Source organism: Colobus angolensis, unplaced genomic scaffold, assembly GCF_000951035.1.
Source record: "Colobus angolensis palliatus isolate OR3802 unplaced genomic scaffold, Cang.pa_1.0 Scaffold237, whole genome shotgun sequence".
NCBI lineage: Eukaryota > Metazoa > Chordata > Mammalia > Primates > Cercopithecidae > Colobus > Colobus angolensis.
In genome coordinates, this window is record NW_012115566.1 from 206,224 (window position 1) to 227,275 (window position 21,052).

The 21,052-nt window shown below is 41.2% G+C and overlaps 1 pseudogene; it reads left to right on the plus strand.

The window, feature by feature from the left end:
- Nucleotides 1–3,827: 3,827 nt before the first annotated feature.
- LOC105513911 overlaps nucleotides 3,828–21,052 on the plus strand; it is a 50,770-nt pseudogene continuing 33,545 nt past the window's right edge.

Consider the following 21,052-nt stretch of genomic DNA (forward strand, 5'->3'; position numbering starts at 1 on the left):
CCCAACCCCATCATTATTGTGCAGGGCATTCTGTCACCACACCTGCCATTGCATCCCCTAGCCAGGGCATCTTCTCAGCTCAGCACTGGTGAGTCCCACAGCAGCTCAGCTGCACCTTGTGCCATGGAGTTTCTGTGTCCACCAATCTAGGTGACATCCACTTGGCCTGCCAGGCAGTGGGCAAGATTATTTCAAATTCTCATTTTTGCCTCTTTCATGGATCATCCTTCATGCCACATGTGTTATTTAGGGTCCACTGAGTAGCAGACCCCAATGCAGTATTAAACATGCAAGCATTTATTAGGGGAAATACTTGTGAGAGAAATTCAAGAGAGAGACAGAAAACACTGGGAAAGCCATCAGACCATAATGCAACTCTGCCCCAGTGATGTAGAGAGTGCAGGAAGGTCAGCTGGAAGCATTCTAGACCCTGTGCGGGCTAAGGGAAATTCAGTAAGTGTGGTAGGGAGCCCTGGAGCTTCAGTCATCATTCAGAGGAAAAATGCTCCTGCCTTAGTTTCTGCCCTGCTTTCCTCAATCATTGGCTGGAAAAAGCCAGGGGCAGGTGTGGTCTCAGAGCAAATATCAACAGATTTCTGGCTTCCAGAGCTGGGGCCATCATCAATTCTGCTTCCTCTAGCTGAGGGGCTGGGATGTGCATTCTCATGACTGCCACAATGATCCAGTGGGGAGAGAGGAAAAAGGGTGATGATAAAGAGAAAAAAAGGTATTAACTGATAAACTGACAACTTTAAGTAGATGATAAGGGATGACATTTGGGGCACCAGTAGAGGCACTGGCTCTGGCTGGGAGCAGAATGGTTAACCCACAACATTCCCCAACGTGATGAGCTGCCTGACTTGCGGTGCAGCTGTAAATGCATGAGCAGACGGTGGTGGAATCTGTGAAGTTGTCTTCTAATATGTTCAATTTTCTCAGTGCAGTAGGAAGCAAGGCTGTCAGCTGAAGTAATATTGGGGAAGAAGGGTTGGATGTGTGAGCACAGAAAGAAGATGTGTAAGAGTCACCCAGGCAAGGAGAAGGCTGAGGGTGAGCCATGGAGGGAGAAGGTGATTGCTGGGCACCTGATTGCTAGGGGCTTCCTATGAGGTTTGGAATTCTAAATTTGAAGAGAACAGTCAGCGTGCTGTGTGCTGCTTCCAGTGTCCTGCAGCTCATGGGGGCAGGTGCCGCATAGGAAGAGGTGGAATCCACCAGCTGTGTAGTTGTGCCAGGAGAGTGTGACAATGCAAGGGAGAGGCAAGGGAGGGATGGAAATTATTTATCATAGAATTCAAAATGGATGAGGAGGCGGGAGAGGACACCAAGGGTGAGGGACAGGGAGTAGATGGCAGGATCACTCGGTTGGGAATCCCAGTGGAGTGGAAGGATTGTTGGAATTGATGTACTACAGGGTGGACTCCAAGCCTGGAAAGCAGCACATATGCAATGAGTGGTTCACTGATATTACATCAAAGCATATGATAAAATGATAGTATCAGTGTCCTCATAGTCTGTGGCCACCTTGCAAGGAGGTGAGTGGAAAGATGGTCAGAAAGTGGGAAGTGTGAGATTAAGAGTATGGAAGGGCTGGGATTCTTGGCCATGATGAGGCTTAGGGGATGACAACTGCATGAGATTCAGGCAGAGAGAGGAGAAGGTTATGGAGGATAGAAGTTCCAGGATTTGACAGGCCAGGGAGTGAGGGCATCTTCTCTGCTGTATGGGTGTCTATTGCTGCCACATAATTACCACAAACCAAGTGGTTTTAAACAGCCCCTATGTATCATGTCACAGTCGTGTGGGTTGTAAGTCCACACAGTCTCATGGGGCTAAGACCAACACACGGGAAGGTCTGCATTCCTTCCTGGAGACTCAGGGGAAGATTCCACTTCCAAGCTCATTCAGGTTCTTGTCTTAATTCACTTCTTTGCAGGTAGAACAGAGGTTTCCACTTCCTTGTTAAGAGCCACCCTTCACTCCTAGAGATTTCTCTCAGGTACTCACACATGGTGCCTAAGGCACATCCAATCCTCCTGCTTGGAACTTCTGACCTCCCATCTCCCCCGTCTCCTCTGCTTCCTCCTCTGTACAATCTGATTCCAGCCAGGGCAGTTTCTCTGCTTTTAATGGCTCTTATGATTTCATTGGGCCCACACAGAGAGTCCATTACAATCTCCCTATTTTAAACTCCTTAATCTTCATTACATGAGTAATGTCCCTTTTGCCATGTAATGCAACCTGTTCACAGGTTCCAAGGATTAAGACTGCACATCTTTGGGGACCATTACTCAGCCCACCACATCTGCGTATCAAGAGTCAAGGAGACAGCACTGCTGGAGAGGGTGACAGTGAACCAGGAGCTACAAGAGTCAGGATTGAGAGGAATGGCCTGAGGCCCACAGAGAATAGCTACAATGAAGGGAATGGGGGCCTAATCGGATGACAGTTTAGGGGTTTTAGAGAGGAGGGAGGCAGAAAGTTCTGAGAGCCACAGTGAGGAACAAGGACCCCACCTCACCTCTGAACCCAGGGTTACAAGTCCCTGGGGAAACTCCCCTATGTGGGAGGACTTCAGAGGGGGTCATGTCCTCAGGGAGACCCAGGTTGCTGCTGGAGCTGTGAGATGCAGGAACATCCTGAGAGAGGGTGTGGAAGTTTTGCTGATTGTGGAATGAGAATTTCAGGGAGTACACTGGGAAGATTTCTGTGGCTGGAGAGGTCGGGGAGACAGAATAGGAGTGTGCGGAGCCTTGTAGGGATGTAAGTGCAGGGTATGTGGGGCACCCCGTGTGACTGACACAAACAGGGAAAGGGCATGATGAGCTCAGTCCTGGTGGACTCAAGGCAGATGATGGTGCTGAGGCTGTGGGAGACGAGGGAGGAGGAACAGGGGTGGCTCTCACCTGGGCTCTGTCGATGTGGTTGGTGGTTAGGTTGGTAGTGAGGTGATTAGGTCTTAGTGGTGTGTGGAACTTTTCTTGATGTCCTGATGACTGGATGGAGTGTCTGAGGGAGGAGGGATCTTAGAGGATTGACTTGTGACCCTGAGGGAGGGTGTGTGCTCACTCTAGGTCCCAGGTCTGCCCTGATACCTTTCTTTGTGGCTGAGGGCTCCCTACTGTAAATTATTGGGGGTTAGTCCATTTTGGAGTTTATAACTTAGAGCGGAAACTCAGAGAGTTCAAATGTCATTTTCATGAAGGATTGTTATTAGTGTATCATTTAGATTGTCTTGCAAAAATCTCATTTGTTTTGTTTCTTTCTAAAGGGCTGTCAATCTTGTTTTAAATTTACAAATGTAGTTAATTTATCTCCACTGTTAATTGGTTGGGGGTTGTTTATGTGCATAGTTTTACATATCTATAACAACAGTAGTTTGGGCCTCTTACATTCTAATAATTAAGACTTTAAGCTGTATACACATTGCAGTTCAAGTTTGAGTCATGCAAACCCTAGCACTACGAGACAAGAGGGAAAGTCCCTCTGTCCTAAAATTTTGCAAAAGTCTTGCATTCGTTTTCCACTGAGTGGCAACAAGTCAGCTAATGATGAACATGAGGTGTTTGGCATCATTCAAAGGTGCTTCAGAAGCACTGACCCCTAGGAAGGCCTCCTTGTCTGGGTCCGGGACCCCTACGCTATGGCAGAGGCCACCTTCCCTCCCAGTGCACAGTGATGTCCCAGATAGCGAACCGGTTACCCGCAGTCCACTCTTGGGCAGTTTGTCTTCTGAAACATGGGTTTTTATCTGAGGACCTTTCTGTTTTCAAATGATCAAACTGGGGCCATCTACTCCATTCTGAGCTGCCTCTGCCTAGGGCCCCATGGCTGTGTACTCCAGTCACAACACAACACCCCTTCAGAACGCCCTGCAAGAAAGCAACATTTCTACACAAGCTCATACATGCACAGTGTGTGCACAGAGCTTTGGTTCTAGTTCAGGAGGTGTTGGGGGAGGCTCACTAGTTAAACAGAGCTTGGTACCAGTGTCATATGCAGGAGCCAGCGTTGCAAGGGATACAAAGTTCTCAGACCTACCAGAGAAAGTAAACCCCTACAGCATGCAGGGCTAGACAGGGACAAGAAACAAGTTCATTCAGGGCCAGCAAAAAGAGTGAAAGGGAAACTACAGACATACGTCAGAGATACTGCAGATTTGGTTTCAGACCGTGGCAAGAAAGCAAATCACACACATTTTTCTTTTTTCAGTGCATACAAAAGTTATATTTACAATCTACTGTAGCCTATTAAATGTACAGTAGCATTATGTATAAAAGAACTATGTACATACTTTAATGTAAAATTACTCTATTTCTAAAAAACACTAACAATAGTCTGAGGCTTCAGCTCATCTTAGTCTTTTTGCTGTGGGAGTCTTGCCTCAATGTTGATGACTTCTGGCTGATCAGGAGGGTGGTTGCTAAAGGCTGCTGTAGCAATTACTTAAAATAAGACAATGAAGTATGCAGCATGGATTATAAAGGGGGAATCAGTACTTAAGTAAAGTCAATATGAGTTTTCAAGTCAGGTGGACCTGAATATGAACCCTCCAGGCCTTTCCACCAGCTAGCTGTCGAGCCTTGGGCACATCTGGCCCACAACCGGCCTCAACAGACACTTGCCCAGTGGGTGAGTGCTGAATGAACCCATCTGAGCCAATTTCCTCATCCAACCAGTGATATAATTCCTTCCTTGCAGAAGAATAAATGAAAAAAGAAACAGTGCCAAGAAAAACAGACACAAGGCCTGTGGAAGGCTGTACCAGTGCTCTAAAGCAAGTTCTACCTAAACTGGCAGAAACAATTTTCACATTAGGAACAGGTGTTGTTTGGGATCCTGTTTGGGGCCAGGTTGAGAGCAGAGCGGGCATGGGGGCTTGAGTAGGGCCAGGCGCTGGAGTGAAGACAGGCCTGGAGGGAGCTAGCTCCTAGAGGTTGCTGAGCGGCTCAGACAGCTCCTTGCCTCACCTGCCACAGTCCTCCCACTCCCCTGGCTCTCTTGTTGCTGTTTCCTTCACCTCTCCTGCCCTCCTGGTCCCTGGCACCCCAGGGCTCATGAACATACTGTTCCCAAAATGCCAAGGCCTGCAAGAAAGAGCAGAACAGCTTCAGGGGCAGTGGGAAGATGAGGTCACCGTCCATGTGGATCCATGGGCGGGAGTGGAAGAGATGAAGGGGATCAGTACAGAAGCTGGGGGAAAAAATCCTCTAAATTTCACCCTTCATCACCTTCACTCCTGCAGCTTTTTACCTATTTCCAGCTCTCAACTCCTTCCTACCCCCACTGCAGCCCAGACCTCAGGACTCCCTCTCCCCAGGCTCTCTAAGGCAGGACAGTCGACAGAGTCCTTGAAGAGGAATTCCCCCTCATCTAACAGTTAATTATTTCTTAGTGGGGGAGAGACAGCCAGTTCTCTCTTTCCAGTGACACCATATCCTTGTTCAAGGCATCCAAATATAGCTCCTGAGCCAAGGATCTCAATCTGCCCAGCAGAGGTCTATGCCCAAGACAAGGAGTTCCCTGGATTGCTCAGTACAGGTAGACTTAAGCTAATGGGCTGGAAAAAGACAAAAGGAGGTCCAATTCCTCCCTTACAGCCAGACCCTGCAACACAGGTTCCAAGGGCCTCAGCCCCCTGCCCTGGCTTATGCTCCCTCCCCCACTCCCTCTCACTAGGGTCCTGAGACCCCACACAGCTGAGCTGCCCAAGCTGAGGAGTTGCTGGAGCTGGACCAGGCCCTGCTGCAAGAACAGGAAGGGGCGGGGGGCCCAGGTCCTGGTGCTCAAGATTCAAAAGCTGAAGAAACAGATGAGGAGGCACCAAGAGAGGCACCAAGCTTCCCACCAGTGCCCATGGCACCCATCATCCCATCATCCCTGGAAATACTGTCCAATCCCCACCAGTAGCCCCAGGATCAGAAATATCCCAGCATCTCCCAGGCTAGGGAAAGCAGAAGAGACCCCCAAAAAGGGCTGGCAATTGGCAGATAGTGGGGAGCCAGGGCCCTGCAGTCTTAGTCCCATCCCCCTTTGACCTTGCAGCAAGGCATCCAGGCCTTACAGGAATTTACCCTGGATCATGCCCTAAAATAACATCACCCCAAATACAATAAAACGAGAGCGCACCCACACATAATGTAGATGCACTTGTGTTTCATTTTTAATTACGTTAAAAATTCTGAGAATCAGGAATGGGAGTTCAGAAGTGGTGCTGATGCAGAAGAGGGAAGATGTGGGGTGGGGAAAGAGGATGTCAGGATGGGGGCAGTAGGGTCTCCTTCATCCCCATCTTGCTGTCCTTTCCTGAAGGGCAGATGGTCACATTCCAGAATGGGCGGGTACCCTACTGTGTCTGTTCAACTCAGGGAAAAATGTGGCATGATCAGAATAAGGCATGAAAAGAGAAAAGTGAGGCATGAACACACGGCACACATGCAGACGCTGGTGTACTGTATGAGTTCAGAGGACAAACTTGGGAGTGGGGGAAGGTAAGTAATATGATAAAAGACAGAGACCCCACATAAAGGTCAGAAAAACATCCCAACACAGCATCAAAGAGCAGTCAAGTGTCCATTATGTATCAGGTGCCAATGACCTAGGTGATGGGATTGAAGACAAACACACTGAGGAACTAGGGGGACCTAAGGGTTTCATGAGTTCAGCCCTGACTCGAGGAGACGTCTGTCTCATCAGGCAGCATCTAACACTGACCTCAAAGCGATGCTGCCCATCACTGAGAATCCTGGTGTCATTCTCATCTGACAGAAACGTGATAGTCAAGTCACATGCCACCTGGAAGGAGACAGAGGGTAGGACTAGAAGACCCCAAAGAGGGAAGACTCCCCAAGGGAAGGATGGGGATGTAAAATGTGAAAAGATACAGAAAGTAAGGAGGTGCGAGAGTGGGGGTCCCTCTAGGTGTGGAGCTTACCTGATGCAGGTAGGTCTCAGAATCCTCATGTATGTCATAGGTAAAGGCAGTGCTCATTTGCTCCATGTCCATGGCTCAGCCAAATAGGTTGGTAGTCAACAAATTGGTCTTTAAAAATCTTTTGAGGTCATTCTCCAGCAAGTGCAGAACTGTAAAAAATTTAGTCACCTAGGGCGCATTCCTTGGCTTCCTGGCCAGGTTTCCCAAGGCCTCCACTGCCACCATGCACCTTGGATGCCCTCCACACTCTCCGAGTGTCCAGATGGGTGTGAGGAGTAAAGGCCAGGAAGAACTATTTGATTGTAGATTGAGTTTCCTTTTCCCACGTCTGGAGGTGGCAAGGTGTGGATTCATAAGCTCACATTGAAGAGATCTCTGCCCTTTTTGAAGAGTTGTTTGGTCACCCACAGTCATGGCTGAACTCTGAGAAGAAAGAGAAACTTGTCTAGAAAAAGTAATTGTCCTGACTCTTAAATAGACATTTCTGTGTTTTATTTCAAGTGTCTGGGAAGGGATAGACTGTGAGGTTCAGGAGAGGAGAGGTTTGTCTTGATGCCTTGACACAGCACAGAGAAATCTCCCCTCCTCCTCCACATCTCCCCGCCAGTTCTCAGTGAGGGACACGTTCACAGCAACACCGAAAGGGATGTGAAGGGATGAAGAGGGACATTTGAGGCCAATGTTCAGGGGCTGACCCTGTGGGGGAACATCTGCCTGCAGAGGTGCAGCCCACATGTGATGATGCAGAGGTGAAGAGTTGTATCAGGGAGGTGACGGTGAGTGCTTTGGGGTTTCCTGACTATGAAGAGTAGAGGTCAGTTGACTTCTGGGGTGAAGTGACAGCTGGGGAGATTGGATTGAATTAATCAAGAATAAATGAGCTGGGAATGAGGATGAGTAACTCCTACCATCAGTTCAGACTGATCGGGGAGGTGGGATAGTCACTGACCCTGTTGCATGGTTCCTCCATGGTCTTGGGGCACACAGATGGATGGTGCTGTTCTTGGTCAGGGCAGCCTCAGCTCCATCCAGGTAAAGCAATTGTGGCAGAGAGAGTTAGGGGAACACCTGTGAAACAGACCAAGGCAGGGATGGGAGCCCTCTGTGCAGCAGGAGCAGATGCAGGACCTGCCTGGAAGTAATAGGATGAGGGACTCTAGCTGGGTCCTGTTCCCTGCCTGTCTGTGTTCACAGGGCAACCAGTAAGGGAGCTGGGGTAGGGAATTCATTCATAATCTATCTATCTAGAGATGTGTTTATAGATGTGTTCTTTCATGTTTGTATTCAGCTTTGTTGTCACAGACACATTTATCCATGCGTGTTTTATGTTTAAGTTATGTTAGAATGGCTCAGTTGCAAAATCTGAATCTCTTCATTCGTGCTGCTTCTCTCTCTCTCTACACACACACACACACACACACACACACACACACAAACATGCTATACAAACATATCTACCTGTATCTATAAAGATATATGTTATTTTATTTTTTATTTTTTAAATTTGTGTATATTCATGGGGCACAGGTGCAGTTTTGCTACACTGCTATATTGAGTTGTGGAAAAGTCAGGGTCTTCAGCACATCCATCGCTGGAGACAGACACATTGTACCCACCAAGAAACCCCTCTCATCATACACCCACTGCCAACCACCCTTACCCTTTTGGGTCTCTATTGTCTATCATTCCACATGCTGCTTTCATGTATATAAAGAGATATTAATCAAATATGGCAGAGTGATCACTTGAATTTTACTGCGCTATTCTTTCAGCTTCTTTGCACATTTGAAAATTTATACAATTGTAAGTTGGAAGAATGAGGGAAAAGAGAGAGAGAGAGAGAGAGAGAGTGCTGAGTCAGAATAGGTTAGGGGTTGTGTCCCACTAGGACCCATAATTGATCTTTGCCATTTTGAAAGTGTGTCCCCTGAGCTGCCTTCAGAGAGTCCGGGAGGGAAACCTGTTTTCATAGAAATACCAAGATGCCGTCTGCCTGTTTTATTATGTTGACTTTTCCATTATTGCTGCAAATGCCAAGGTAGGTAACACACCCAGCACCTTAGCAGAACCAAGGCAGTGGCTCCAAACTGCATTCCCACTTAAGAATGTCTTTGATGGAGCTGTAAAAAAATTATGTTCATTAAATTTTGATCCTTAAGTACATGTCTTTAATATTCTTTGTGAGAAAATGGGAAAATATTCACAAAACACTTACTGCACAGAGTAAGTGCAGTAAGATGATAGCCTTGAGAAAGAGCACTTGTGTTATTCAGTTATGAGTTCAACCAGCAGATCTCACTCACCCACTGAAAGACAATGGCATTATTTCCAGTTTGGGGGTATTATGAATAAAGCTGCAAGAGAATTGGTGTACAAGTTTTTCGTGAACATAAAAATTTTCCCTTGTTTGAAATAAATGCCTAGGAGGTCAATTGCTAGTCACATGGTAAATTGCATATTAAGTTTGAAGAAAACTGCAATATCCATTTCCAGAGTGGCTGTACCATTTTAATATACATTCCTACCAGTAATATAAGAGTGGCCCAGTTTCTCTGCATCCTTGCTGGCACCAGTTGTTGCCTTTATTTTGTATTTCAGCCGTTCTCATCATTGCAGTTTTAATTTGTATTTTCCTACTGAATAATGATGTTGAGCATCTTTTCATCTGCTTATTAGCCCGGTGTTTATCCTCTTCAGTGAAATATCTGTTCATGTCTTGCTCATTGCCTATTCTGTATTTCATTTTTACTATTGAGTTTTTAAATTTCTTCGTATAAATACAAGTCTTTACAGAATATGTCGTTTGCAAATATCTTCTCTCACTCTGTAGCTTGTCTTTTTATGCTCTTCATAGGTCTCTCACAGAGTCACAGATCCAGTGGGTTTTTTTTTCTTTTATGAATCACACTTTTGGTGTTATGTCTAAGAACTCTTTGTCCAGTCTTAGTTCTGATGACTTTTTCTTAAAAGGTTGTAATTTAAATTTTTTACTTTATTTATTGTTTGTTTTAGAAATAAAATCTTGCCTAGGCTGACCTTGAACTCCTGGGCTCGACGGATCCTCCCACCTCAGCCTCTCCCATAGTTGAGAGTACAGGCCTGTGACACCATGCCTGGCTCAATGCTTGTAATTTTAACTTTGTGTTTTACATTAAAGCTTGTGATTCATTTTGAGTTATTTTTTGTATAAAGTGTGAGGTTTGGGCTGAGGTTATTTTTCTCCGCTGTGGTTGTTCAGTTGCTCCAGCAAAATTTGATGGAAAAGCTCTCCTTCCTTCACTGAATTGCTATTGTGCTTTTGTAAAAGTCAGTTGAGCATATTTGTGTGTTTTGCTCATTTTTAGTTGAGTTGCTTGTCTTCTTAAATTGAGTTTAAGAACTTGTCCCATATTCTGGATACAGGTTCTTCATCACAAATGTAATTTGTGTTAAATTGTGAAATATTTTCTTCCAGTCTATGGCAAGATGTCTTTTGAAGCACTGAAGTTTTAAATTTTAACTAAGCCCAATTTCTCTCTCTCTGTTTTTCATTTGTAGATCATGCTTTTGATATTTTATCTAAGAATCTTTTGTCTAACTACCCAAAGTCACAAAAATTTTCTCCTATATTTTCTTTTAGAAATGTTACAGTCTTCACTAATAAATTTTAGCTCTTTAGGTCTCTAATTTGTTTGAGCTGATGTTTTATATGGTGTTAAGTGTCACATTGTATTATCTATGCAACTTCGTTGAAAATCAATTGACAAAAAAAGTAAGAATGTCTTTCTAGATTCTCACTTCTGCTCATTGATCTCTATGTCTCTCAGTTTCACTCTGTTTGGATTATTGTACTTTTATATGACATTCTTTTTTTTTTTTTAATTTGTGTTGGCTCTTCTGCATCATAGGCATTTTCATATATATTTTGAGGATTATTTAGTCATTGTTATATAAAGTGCCTGCTGAGATTTTAATAGAGATTGTGTTGAACCTGTAGACCTATTGGTTGAGAATTGCCATCTTAACAGTATTATTGAGACTTCCAACCTGCATCTCTCCATTTATTTAGACTGCTAATTTCTCTCAGTAATGTTTTGTACTTTTCAGCAAACAAACACTGCTCTCTTCCTAAATTTATTCCTATTTCACTCTTTTTGTAACTACTGTGATAGGAAAGTTTAGATTTTCATTGCTAGTATGGAGAGTTCATATGGAACCAAAAAAGAGCCTGCATTGCCAAGACAATCCTAAGCAAAAAGAACAAAGCTGGAGGCATCACGCTACATGACTTCAAACTATACTACAAGGCTATAGTAACCAAAACAGCATGGTACTGGTACCAAAACAGAGATATAGACCAATGGAACAGCACAGAGACCTCAGAAATAATGCCACATATCTACAACTATCTGATCTTTGACAAACCTGACAAAAAAGAGAAATGGGGAAGGGATTCCCTATTTAATAAATGGTTCTGGGAAAACGGGCTAGCCATATGTAGAAAGCTGAAACTGTATCCCTTCCTTACACTTTATAAAAAAATTAGAAAGCTGAAACTGTATCCCTTCCTTACACTTTATAAAAAAAATTTCAAGATGGGTTAAAGACTTAAATGTTAGACCTAAAAACCATAAAAACCCTAGAAGAAAACCTAGGCAATACCATTCAGGACATAGGCATGGGCAAGGACTTCATGTCTGGAACACCAAAAGCAATGGCAACAAAAGCCAAAATTGACAAATGTCATCTAATTAAACTAAAGAGCTTCTGCACAGCAAGAGAAACTACCATTAGAGTGAACAGGCAACCTACAGAATGGGAGAAAATTTTTGCAATCTATCCATCTGAAAAAGGGCTAATATTCAGAATCTGCAAAGAACTTAAACAAATTTATATGAAAAAATCAAACAACCCCATCAAAAAGTGGGTAAAGGAGATGAACAGACACTTCTCAAAAGAAGACATTTATGCAACCAACAGACACATGAAAAAATGCTCATCATCAGTGGTCATCAGAGAAATGCAAATCAAAACCACAATGAGATACCATCTCACACCAGTTAGAATGGCAATCATTAAAAAGTCAGGAAACAACAGGTGCTAAAGAGGATGTGGAGAAATAGGAACGCTTTTACACTGTTGGTGGGAGTGTAAACTAGTTCAGCTATTGTGGAAGACAATGTGGCGATTCCTCAAGGATCTAGAACTAGAAATACCATTTGACCCAGCAATCCTTATAAATCATGCTACTATAAAGACACATGCACACATATGTTTATTGCAGCACTATTCACAATAGCAAAGACTTGGAATCAACCCAAATGTCCACTAATGACAGACTAGATTAAGAAAATGTGGCACATATACACCACGGAATACTATGCAGCCATAAAAAAGATGAGTCCGGGTCCTTTGTAGGGACATGGATGCAGCTGGAAACCATCATTCTCAGCAAACTATCGCAAGAACAGAAAACCAAACACTGCATGTTCTCACTCACATGTGGGAATTGAACAATGAGATCACTTGGACACAGGAAGGAGAACATCACACACCAGGGCCTGTTGTGGAGTAGGGGGAGGGGGTAGGATAGCATTAGGAGATATACCTAATGTAAATGATGAGTTAATGGGTGCAGCACACCAACATGGCACATATGTACATATGTAACAAACCTGCACGTTGTGCACATGTACCCTAGAACATAAAGTATAATAAAAAAATAAATTAATTAACAGAAGATAAAAGTGAAAAAAAAAAGAAAAGAAAATGTGGCACATATACACCATGGAATACTGTGCAGCCATAAAAAAGCATGAGTTCATGTCTTTTGTAGGGACATGGATGAAGCTGGAAACCATCATTCTGAGCAAACTATCGCAAGGACAGAAAACCAAACACCGCATGTTCTCACACATAGGTGGGAATTGAACAATGAGATCACTTGGACACAGGACGGGAAACATCACACACTGGGTCCTGTCATGGGGTGGGGGAATCGGGGAGGGATAGCATTAAGAGAAATACCTAATGTAGATGACGAGTTAATGGGTGCAACACACCACACCAACATGGCACATGTATACATATGTAAGAAACCTGCACGTTGTGCACATGTACACTAGAACTTAAAGTATATTTAAAAATAAAAATAAAAAAGCACAATCAATAAAAAAATTAGAGTTTATCAAAATTCATACTTTTTGCTGTACAAAAATAAACGCCTTTAAGTGAATAAAACAAGTCACCAACTGGAAGAAAATATTTTTCCCTTAAAATCACAAGTCTCTAAATCATATAGACAAAATTAAAAATTGAGAATTGGAACAAAATCCTATTTGAAAAAGTAAGTTAAAAAAACTCAACAGAAACTTTGCCAAAGAATTTTTATGGATGGGAAATATACACGTGAAAAGATGTTTAACGTAATTTGTCACTGGAGAAATGTTTACAATGAAATGTTTTAAAGTAACTTTAAAAAATACTGGAAAGAATATGGAGAATAGAAAGTCTTATTCACTGCAGATAGGAATGTAAAATATTAAAGCTACTTTGGAAGACACTTTAAAAGTTTTTTATAAAGTTAATCATGGACTTACCATTAGTTTTACTCCTTGATATTTACTCAAGTGAATTTAAAGCTAACGTTCACATCAAAGCTTGTACATGACTGTTTATAGAAGTTTTCAACATAATCACTAAAATCTGTAAAGAACTAAGATACCCTTCAATAGTGCGAAGACTAGCAAACTTATAGTATGGATCATAAGAGATCAGCTGTTAGTTCATATAATGGTGTGAATGAATTGTAAATACATTTTATTAAGTGAAAAATGTTTAGATGGAAAAGGCTACATATGCTTCTATTCATGCAGCATTTTGAAAAGGTATATCTCTAGGAATGGAAAACAAGTTTGTGATTATCTGAGGTTGAAGGAGTACTATGAAGATGAGCAAAGGGAAACTTGGGATCCAGGAGCAGTACCATACTGCACAGTATGGGGTAGTGCATACATGATTCTGTACATTTGTTAATGTCCATAGGGTAAACTTTAATACATGCAAACTGATATAGAAATGTGGAATCTTAATTCGGGAAAAGGTGTTAGGCTGGCACAACCAAGGGAAAGCAAAAAGAGAAAGGAGGTAAGTTATAGGTCTGCCTTTCTTCATGGTCCAGCATACAGTCCTCCTGCGCAGGTAATATACATAACTCACAATCTTCCTGTGTCCATTTTAAAATGAAACACTTCAATTTAGTATCAAACACCTAAGCTGTAGAAAAATGCAAGTTAGCTCCCTGCAACCCTGGTGTTATCAGAACTGCACATAGCCCTCTGCAGCCAGAAATCATCCTATAAAATCTCCAGGAAGCATTTGTCTCCTGGCAGTCAGCTCCTCTTCTGCTGATTCTGCCCATTGTTCCTTTGCAATATATAAAATACTTTCTCTAATAAATCTGTCTTTCTTTACCTATAACTGTCTTGATAAATTCTTTTACACGTGTCACCAGCCCAGATAGTCGCCACTCACTCAGGACAACAAATACATACGTAGATATATATACATACATATGTATGTATATTTATGAGGACTAAACTCTGTCCACTGCTCCCTGCTCCAAATCCCTTCCTAGGAGACCTGGAGAGAGTCATATCTTCAGGCCTCCATTTGCTTGACAAGTCACTCTGACTCAGTGTATTTTGTCTTGCTCTCATAACCCAACTCCAGCATAACATCACACGATGAGTAAGAGCTCCTTGACTTAACTAATGTGTGTTAAAATTAAACTTAAACATTATTACTGAATGCAAGCTTTTTAATAAAGCCTTACTTCTTTAACCAATTACAAATTAAAGAATCTCTGAATCTGCCCATTACCTGTAAGCCCCTGCTTCAGGATATCCTGCCTTTTGGGGCCAAACCAATGTATAACCTCAAATATTGATTTATGATTTTGCCTGCACCCTCTGCTTCCTTAAAATGTGTAAAACAGAGTTGTGACCTAACTGCTTCAGGACCACTTACTCAAGGCTTCCTGGGTGTACATTTTCCCTTGGCGGTGGTGACTGATACTGGCTCAGAATAAACTTATTTGAAATATTTACAAAGTTTGATTTTTCCTTGGACATTTATAAATAATGTTCATTTGCTCTTATATAAATAAACAGGACTGATTTTTGCACTGAAATGCACACTTGCCATGAAACCTAATTAGGAGTAAATAGAAGTAATTAGGCTTCATGGCAAGTGTGCATAGCAACAATTAATAACCAAGACTTCCTCATGTTCACACAGCATCCTTCCTGAAAACTGTGGAAATTCCTACTAAAATATATATGTATGTATGTATGTATGTAAATATTTATATTTTTTTGTTTTTAGATAATTAAAATGGACAAGTGGATTTGGAATGGTCGGTATACATCAAAAAGTAACTTTTCTATATTTGAGTAATAAACAGTGAGAAAAATTACATTCTTTAAACTTTAAATATGCTATTTACAGTAACATAAATAAACATAAAATTTTTAGAAATAAATATGGCAATAGATATACAAAATCTCATCACACAAAATTGCCAAACATTACTGATGCAAATAAAGTGGAGAACTATTCCACATTTACGGATTGGAAGGCAATATTGCTAAGATGCCATTTGTCCCCAAATGATCTATACTATCAAGACAATTCGAATCAAAATCCCAGCAGAGTGTTTTGTGTGGAAATCGACATGCTCCTTCTAAAATGTATCTGCCAATACGAGGAACCTAGAATAGCAAAAACAATCTTGAAAAAGAATGCAATTAGATAAATTAAACTGCCAGATATCAAGAGGTACTTGAAAACTATCATGATTAAAAAGTATTTATTCAAGGGTAGAAAACAGAAAAAAAAAATAACTAAAATAAAGTCCACTCTATTTCCTTCTAAGAGTTATTTGGTTTTAGCCCTTACTTGTGGATCTTTAATCTACTTTATGTTAATACTTATATATGATGTGAGGTAGGGTTAGCACATGGATATTCAGTTGTCCCAGCACCATTTGATGAAAAGTTGATTCTTTCCCTCACTGAATGGTCTTGATACCTTTACTGATGATCTTCATATGTGATTACTTCATACGGTTCTGAGGTATTGTCTAGTGCCCCTGCATGTCAGCTTGAATGACTCACTTTAGTATTTCTTGCAGAGAAGGTCTTTTAGCAATGATCTCCCTCGGGTTTTAATTATCTGGGAAATGCTCTCATTTCTAGATCATTTATTTTGATTTTTAATTGTATACAATCTATATAACATAAAATACCATCTTAACCATTTTTAACGGCACAGTTCTGTAATATTAAGAACATTCACACTGTTGTGCGACAAATCTCCAGAACTTTTATTATCTTGCAAAACTATATATCTTTATTTTTCAAGGATAGTTTTTCCAGATTAAAAAATTGTTGCTAACAGTTTTCTTTCTTCTTTTAGCTCTTTAAATATATCATCTCACTGCAGTCTTGCCTCAGTGGTTGCTTTCTCTCTCTCTCTTTCTTTCTCCTTCTTTCTTTCTCTTTCTTTCTTTTTCTTTCTTTCTTTCTTTCTTTCTTTCTTTCTTTCTTTCTTTCTTTTCTTCTTTCTTTCTCCTCTTTCTTTTTCTTCTTTCTTTCTTCTTCTTTCTATCTTTTCTTTTTTCTTTCTTATTTCTTTTTCTTTCTTCTTTCTCTTTCTTTCTCTCTCTCTTTCCTTCTTTCTTCTTTCTTTCTGTCTCCCTTCCTCCCTTCCTCTCTCTTTCTCTCTCTTTCTTTCTCTTTCTTTCTTTCTTTCTTTCTTTCTTTCTTTCTTTCTTTCTTTCTTTCTTTCTTTCTTTCTTTCTTTCTTTCTTTTCTCTTTTTCTTGACACAGGGTCTCACTCTGTCACTGAGGCTGAAGTGCAGTTGTGCAACCATAGGTCACTGCAGCCTGAATCTTCTGGGCTAAAGCTCGCATTTCAGCCTACCAAGTAGCTGAGACTACAGGTGCATGCCATCATGCCTGGCTAATTGAAAAAAAAAAACTGTAGAAACAATCTCACTGTGTTGCCCAAACTGATCTTGAACTTCTGGCCTTAAGCATTTCCTCCACCTTGGCCTCCCCAAGTGTTAAGATTGTAGACATGAGGCCACCTGAGTGGTTTCTAATATGAAATTGGCTGTTCATCTAAATAAGTATGCTTTGAACGTAATATGTTATTACTTGCTGCTGTCAAAATTCTCCCTTTGTCTTTCTCTTTAAACAGTTTGGTTATAATGTATCTTGGTGTGGATCTCTTTGAGTTTATTCAAGAATTTATTCAGCTTCTTGAATGTGTAGATTCATATCTTTTAACAAATTTGGGAAATTTTCATCCATTATTTCATAAAGCATCCTTACTGTCTCTTTCTATCTCTCCTCTCTGTTGGGGACTCTCATTATGCATACACTACTACACTTAATGGTGTCCAGAGGTTTCATAGGCTCTGATCATTTGCCTCCATTCTTTTTTCTTTCTGCTCCTCAGAATGCATAATATTAATTAACCTATCTTCAATTCATTGATTCTCTGCCTTCTAAACTGTGGATACATTGGTTAGCTTAATGGTATCCCATACATCCCTTAGGCCCTGTTCACTTTTCTTTATTCTATTTTACTTCTTTTTTGTTCTTTACACTCTATAATTTCAAACTACTTATCTTCAAGTTTGCTGACTCTTTCTTCTGCCTGATCAAGTTGCTGTTTATTCCTTTAGTGGATTTTTAATTCAGTAGTTATAACTTTCCATCCTGTAATTTTAATCTGATTATTGTAATTTATCTCTCTATTGATAGTCTTTATTTGGTGAAATTTTGCACTTCTGGTTTCTTTAGTTCTTTATCCACGGTTTCCTTTAGCTCTTTGAGCATATTTAAGACAACTGATTTAAAGCAAGAGGGAATTAAGATGCAGAAATCCCTCAGATTTGAACTGCAGTATCAGTCAACTGGCCCACAAAGAGCTGATTGGTTTGTGGGCAGCATTTACAAGATAAATGGACAATATCTTGTTTGAAAGGCTGCCCCCATTGATCGAGGAAATAAAAACAGACTAACTCAGTGGGCTGAATTGCGTGCTGTTTCCCTAGCAGTGATGGAAGAATTCAACAATAATAAAAACCCTTATAATTCAGTTTTTAATGACTTATGGGAAGTGGCCAGTAGCTTGGCCATATGATCAGGTAGGAGAGCAATGAAAAAAAAAAAAAAAAAACTGACCTAAGAAAGGACTCCCCATATGAGGCACAGTCCTGCGAAAACTACTATGGTGATTTGAGAGATGCATTTAGGTAGGACTTGTTGATGCCTATCACAATAACTTCCATCCATGTGTGAAAAGGGATTGGAATTCATAAGCAGATATCCTCATATACTTGCTTGAAGTGGCCACGTGGGTCCATGAAATGCATGAACACTGAGGAACTGCAGTAAGGCAGAAATGAACAGAATCAAGATACATTCCTCTTATAACCTCCAAGGCACAAAATGCTCATCACAACTATACTGTTGGCCAGGAAAATGGATAGAGGCAGCAGATGGCTATGTAACAGATTCTCTAGTGGGAAGGCTTTGATCATACATAGCTGGCAAGCCAGACTGATGCCTTTGGCAACCCCAAAGGAGCTGACAATGGATCTTGACAGGAAAGTCACTGACTCTGGATTGGGTTGTGCTCAACCAGGGGCAGATGTCAACGCTTCTAAGGCTGCAAAAGAACCAGAAAAGAAGATGTTGTACCAATTTGGACTGCTGAGTCACATTTCTTCACACCAGGAAACACACTTTACAGACTCAAATGTCCAACAATGCACAGGGAGGTATCCTCCTCAGGAGAAAAGTTTGATAGAAAATTTAAATGGTGAATTGAAACATTGGTTGTCTAAAAATTGCCAATATATGGTTGGGTGACATAAACATGAAGGAGTGGTTTATATATCTTCATGAATGTGATCACAGTTGACATGGGTGGGGCTGCAAGAGTGACCCCACTAGGTAGTTTCCTCTCTGTTTTTTGATGGATCAGGAGGGTGCTGTTATGAACACACATACAATTCTTCCTATGGGGGAAGGATGCTGGAATAATGACTACACTTAACCTCTGATTTCTTTTTTCATATCTGATGCAGTGATACCAGGAATAAGGATGCAAATAAAAGTGCCAGAAACAGGAATTCTTCCTAAGCAGAAAAAAAAAAATATATATATATATATATATATATATATATATATATATATATATATATATATATATACACACACACACACCTTTATGTAAGAATTCCCAAACAAATCAAGGATTGTGCTGTGTCTTCATTTCATCTGGCAAAGTCGGGATTAACAGCAAGTAGAGCTATGTAGCTTGATGGTCAGATAACCCCTACTAGCTTTTTACCTATGTAACCTACTGTCTATGATCAACAGTAGGCTGAGGAAAGACATGCTAGAATACTATTGCTGCCTGAAGTCTAGGCCAGCACAGCAGCCAAATCTAATGTCACTTCCAGAACTGGAAAAGACTGATATAAATAGACAGAAGGAGGAATAGTAGCTGAGGGTAAATGAATAAATAAATGGGTTATCTAACAAGGAAAATTCAATATTAGCTTAACTTCTCAAAAGTGGTGTGAGCAAGAGAAGATATTATCTCTTAGTTCAAAAACACCAGATGCCTAAAAGGGGAAGCCATATGTCCCTGACACCATTCTTGTTTTTGGAACCTGGTAAGATTGAGTGGAGTCTGCAAACCTGAGTGATGTCATTTTGGGAGACATATTCACACAAGTGGATGATAAACTGGACTAATTTTGAATGACTGAATGAGACTTGGATTATATGCCAATACCTCTTTACTGTTGTAATCCTTTTCCTATAAGAGATATGTGATCAAAGACTAGGGGGTAATTTGAGGTATGATAAAAACATTTAGTCTTTTTCCCTGGTTTCTCCTAAAAACCATAGAATCTCTTGAGTGATGAAAGTGTCTTTAGAATGCTGATGACAGGACTCTTAACTGAGGGGCTCCTGGATAGCTTCAAAATGGGGGCTGGCTGCCAGAGACACATACCTGTGATTAGAGGGTTGCCTTATTCCATTTTGTGTTGCTATAAAGAAATGTCTGAGACTAATTTACATAGACAAGGTTTATTTGACTCAGGATTCTGATATATGGAAATGTTCAAGTTTGAGCATTTAGTGAGGGCCTCAGGCTGCTTCCACTCATGACATAAGGGGAGGGGGAGCTGGTATGTGCAGAGATCACATGGTGAGAGAGGAGCAGAGAGAGTGAGAGGCACTAGGCTCTTTTTAACAAGTAGCTCTCTTGGAAACTAATAGACAATTTATTCACTTCTGAGAGAGGTCAGTATCTCTCTATTCATAAAAGATTGGCCCATATGGCCCAAGCACTACCCATTAGCCCCTACCTCTAATACTGAGGGTCAAATTTCAACATGAGGAATGAGGGGATACATATTTAAATCATTGTATCCTGCCCTAGGCAGCCAAGGCTCATGTTCTTCTCACATTGCAAAATATAATAATCTGTTCCCAATTGTCCCAAATGTATTAAGTTGTTCCAGCATCAACTCAAAAGTCCAAAGTCTCATCTGAGACTCAAAGTAAGTTCTTATAGCTGTGAGCCTGTAAAATAAAAAAAAAAGAAAGATCATTTACTTCTAACATATTAACACAACAGTAGAACATTTCTTACACATTTCCATTCCAAAAGAGAGAAATGGACCAAAAGAAATGAATGACAGTCTCCACACAAGTCTGAAATCCATCATGGCAAACATTAAATCTTAAAGCTCTAAAATAATCTCCCTTGACTGTGTGTCTTGAATCCTGTGCACACTGATGCAAGCAGTGGACTCCCAATGTCATTTGCAGCCCCACATCCATGGCTTTGCCGAACATGACCCTCATAGCTGCTCTCATGGGTGAAAACTGAATGCCTATAGCTTTTCCAGACTGAGGTTGCACATTGCCAGTGGCTCTACCATTTAGTAATCCTGGCAGGAGTCCTCCCCTGAACCTCTATTAGGAATTGTCCTGGTGGAGAATCTTTGAGGCAGCTACAATCCCATATTTTCACTCAGCATT